Genomic DNA, 5112 nt, shown 5'->3' on the forward strand with positions numbered 1-5112 from the left:
AATGGAATGAAATTAGAAATCAATGATAAAATAAAAAACAGAAGCTACTTTAACACCTGGAGATGAAATAATATGCTATCAAATGGCAAAGGAATAGCAGAAGAAATCAGGGATGAAATTAAGAAATATTTAGATGTAAATGAGAATATTGATACAACATCAAAATCTCTAGTAGGCTAAAATTTCCTTTATTCTAAGTTTTATGCCTATGTCTAATGATATTATAATTTATTTCTCAAAATCTTTTATTGTGTGTGTGGTGCAGGGGATTAGAACACAGGGCCTTGTGCATGCAAGGCAAGCACTCTACCAAGTAAGCTATATCCCCAGCCCCTCAATATCTTCTCTCTCATCTTAAACCATTATAGGTGAAGACCCCTTGGATCTATTATAAGAAGACTTCCTGGGCTAGACTCATCTTCTAAAGGATTCGATTTTTGATATGGTGTGATCTTGTTATATTTTATAAAAAATGAATCTCATATTCTATCTTATACAAATTATATGTCTGAAAGTGATAGAATTGGATATATTGTGCCTTCTATCACTTCCAGCAATGTATAAAACTGGGAAACTTAGATTTACTAAAAAAGACACCAATAAAAGCCTTGGAACCACACTAGAAATGGCTGTTTGGGGATTCTAACATGAAATGCAATTCTTAAGCGTCAGGTACACAGCTGTGGAGAAGCCTAATACAAAGGTGCTTAAGATCCTAGGACCTGAAAATCCAGCCCCATTGAGAAGTGACCCTGACAACTCAACAGGTCTCCAGAGAAAGGAATATCTTTCCTCAGTAAACAGTTATTTCTCATGAGTTTATGGATGAAGACTGCCAGGCATAAACTACTTCTTCAAAGACATTCTGATCCCTGACCAGACAACTGACTTATATTTAGGTTTACACCTATTTTATGTTTATATTGTGTATCTGAAAATTCCAGGATCTGCATTCTTTTTAGATGTGGTCCTGTTTCTTGTGCTGACTCACTTAAGGTATTCCTCTATGCATTTAAAAAAAAAAGATTACAATTTTTTTCTGCAAGTTCATATTAATCAAAAGATTGTAGGGATTTTTGAGGCCTGTGTTAGGGGAATCTTCCTTCAGTGAGGATTTGTGTTTATTTCTACCAAGCACTGCAGGTCTTACCAACTAGGTAAATGTTAAATTTGTAGCATGTAATCTTTTCAGACACGCAGACAGTATTAATTCAGGATCCAGACCACATGTGGACTGCTCCTTAACCACATATTCTCAAAGACTTTCTTTCCTCCAATCAGAACCAAGGTAAGACATCTTTTCTCTGCTCTCTGCATTTTCAGGTAAAAAATTTTTTCTAATTCACTCTCAGAGAGAGGGTAAGATTATAGTTCCTGGATTTATGAAGTCTCCGCTCTAACTCCCCAATCTGAGCCCAAGGATTTGCTCCTGGTCCCTGTATCTCCATCTCCAGACCAGAACTCTAGTTCACCTAGAGTAGGTGATGCTCCCAGTACAACTGATGCCCTCAGCATTTGCTTAGCTCTCTACTTGCATGATTATTCTGCTCTGACTTTAGAGATTTCAAGCTCACAAGTGTATTTATTTTTTGTATAACTTTATTTATTTATTTATTTATTTAGTGCTGAGGATCGAACCCAGGGCCTTGCACGTGTGAGGGGAGCACTCTATCACTGAGCAGTAACACCAGCCCTACAAGTGTTTTTAACAGTATTCCTGTTAACATTCCTACAGGCTTCATATTAAAATGTTTTCTAAAATTGTTCACCACGTTGCAGAAACAGAAGTCTATAAATTTTCTTCTTGGCCTATCTCACAAATTCAAAACTTCAGTTATTACATATCCCTCCCAGTATTAATTTCCCTTCAGAAATTCCCTCTGATCACCTCTTATCCACCTATTTAAAACAAAAAACTTTGAGAATAGATTTCTTCCTTGCTCTATCTTTAACACCCCAGTATAATTTGTTAACTCCAAGTTCAGAATATCTCTTGAATGTGTCTCCTTCATTCTGGGTACTAAATTTCTGAATTTATCATTTATGTTCTGACTTATTAGTTTCCTTTTTCATGCTTACCTTCCTCAAATCCATACTTCACACAGCTACAAGCAAAACTTATTTAAAATAACTGGCACATACCTGTAATACCAGCAATTCAGGAGGTTGAGGCAGGAGGATTACAAGTTTGAGGCTAGTCTTAAGAATTTAGCAAGACTCTTTAAAAAAAAAGGATGGGGGTGGGAGAATGTAGCTCAGTGGTAAAGTGCCCCTGGGTTCAAGCCCCAGTACCAAAAATAAATAAAAATTTAACTATGTACTTTGCATAACTAAGTCTTCAGTTGAAGACACCTTATCACCATCAAGATAGTGTCTCAATTATTTGCCATAGCATATAAATTCCCCCACAACCACTTGCTTGCTCTGCTACAGTAACACCAAATTACATGCCGTCTTGTTTCATCTACCATCCTCCTGTCTTCACACTTCCCTCCAGCTTCCTTGGCCACTGTCAGCTTCTTATCCCAGCTCAAAAATCTTCTTTCCTGGGATGGGGTTGTGGCTCAGTGGCAGAATGCTTACAAGGCATTTGTGAGGCACTGGTTCAAACTTCAGCACCACATAAAAAATAAATAAATAAAACAAAGGTATTGTGTCCATCTACAACTAAAAAATATTTTAAATATAATTTTTTAAAAATGATTTTTAAAAATGATTTTAAAAAATCTTTTCCAGAAAACTTAAGGCAAATTTCTTACTGTCCACTTTATCACAGCAGTATGTGCTTAACCATGATTTTACTTGTCACTGTAACCATTCATCTGTTGCCTCAATTAACTATAAATTCCTTTAAAAGTCAGAGAAAATTCCCTTTTTATCCATGGTGCCAATTACATGAGATACTTACATCTATGAAATGAACGAATGGTTTTGACTTAAACTTTATCTTTAGAAATTGACTCCTAGCTGGGCACAGTGGTGCACGCCTGTAATTCCAGCAACTTCAAAGTCAGCTTCCGCAAAAGGAAGTCACTCGGTGAGACCCTGTCTCTAAATAAAATACAGTACCAAAAAAGGAAAAAAATTGACTCCTACTTTCCACTGCCAAAGTTCAGGTCCTTTCTTCTACCTCTGCCCTCTTCCATCTCTTTCTGCTCTAGCTTATCAACCATCCTAAACGTACTAATTGTCACCTAACCTCTTCCTAAAGCACAATTCTCATCATTTCCTGCTTACCCTCAGGAACCCCTTAATGCAGATAGTCCCTTCCTCATTTTACTGCTGCTTTAGCAGTTCATAGCAACCACTGATTTTCCAGACAGAATCAGCTCCATCCTAATAACCAAATCAACTGGCACCTGGGCCAGGAAATGGCCAAACTCTCAAGTTTGCCTCAGCTGCTGGAGGTCATTTTTTTTTTAACTTTTATTTTTTAAATTCATGACAGCGGAATGCATCACAATTCATATTACACATATAGAACACCAATTTTTCGGGCTGGGGATGTGGCTCAGGCGGTAGCGCGCTCGCCTGGCATGCGTGTGGCCCGGGTTCGATCCTCAGCACCACATACAAAGATGTTGTGTCCGCCAAAAAACAAAACAAAACAAAAATGTTAAAAATTCTTTCTTTAAAAAAACAAACAAAAAAAAACCCCCACAAATTTTCATCTCTCTGATGGTATATAAAGTATGTGCACACCAATTCATGTCTTCATATATGTATTTTGGATAATGATGTCCATCACATTCCCCCGCCTTTACCTCCCTTTCCCTCCCACCCCTCTGCCCTATCTAGAGTTCGTCTATTCCTCCCATGCTCCCCCTCCTTACCCCACTGAGTCAGTCAGCTTATATCAGAGAAAACATTTACCATTTTTTGGGGGGGGCGGGGACTGGCTACCTTCACTTAGCATTATCTTCTCCAACTGCATTCATTTACCTGAAAATTCCATGATTTTATTCTTTTATTGCTGAGTAATATTCCATTGTGTATATATGCCACATTTTTTTAATGCATTTATCTACTGAAGGGCATTTACGTTGATTCCAGTTTAGTTATTGTGAATTGTGCTGCTATAAACACTGATGTGGCTGTGTCCCTGTAGTATGCTGTTTTTAAGTTCTTTGGGTATAGACCAAGGAGAGGGATAGCTGAGTCAAATGGTGGTTCCATTCCAAGTTTTCCAAGGAATCTCCATACTGCTTTCCATATTGGCTGCACCAATTTGCAGCCCCACCAGCAATGTCTGAGTGTACCTTTTTCCCCACATCCTCGCCAACACTTATTGTTTTGTCTTCATAATAGCTGCCATTCTAACTGGAGTGAGATGGTATCTTAGAATAGTTTTGATTTGCATTTCTCTAATTGCTAGAGATGATGAACACTTTTTCATATATTTGTTGATTCAATACCCTCTTCTGAGAAGTGTCTGTTCATGTCATTGGCCCATTTATTGATTGGGTTATTTGTTTTTTGGTGTTTAGCTCTTGAGTTCTTTATATACCCTAGAGATTAGTAATCTGATATGTGAGGGGTAAAAATTTGCTCCCAAGATGTAGGCTCTCTATTCACCTCACAGATTGTTTCTTTTGCCGAGAAGAAACTTTTTTAGTTTTAGTCCATCTCATTTATTGATTCTTGGTTTTAATTCTTCGGTGAGTGAAACATGCTAGCTCAATATTCTATATTATTAGGAAAAACACTTAAGCTGGCACTCACAAATCATCATGAGCTAGACATTTCTAATTCATACTACAAATCTTCATATACTATTCATAACAAACTATTTATACTTATTATTTCTACTAATCACATGTAAGTCTTTTTCATTATAGTACTTTGTGTCTGATTTACTTAACTCCTAAATCCCAGAACAAAACTTAAACAGTTCCGTTTTAGAGTTATGAATGCAACAATTAATTCTAATAAATAAAATTAGGGCCAAGCACAGTAGTGTACACCTGTAGTCCCAGCTACTTGGGAGGCTGAAAGCAGGAGGATCACTTCAGCTCAGGAGTTCAAGACCAGCCTTGGCAAAATAGTGAGATACCAACTTAAAAAAAAAAAAAAACACAAACAAACAAAAAAGACTAAGCACAGCTAATACAT

Source organism: Marmota marmota, unplaced genomic scaffold (assembly GCF_001458135.2).
Source record: "Marmota marmota marmota unplaced genomic scaffold, marMar, whole genome shotgun sequence".
NCBI lineage: Eukaryota > Metazoa > Chordata > Mammalia > Rodentia > Sciuridae > Marmota > Marmota marmota.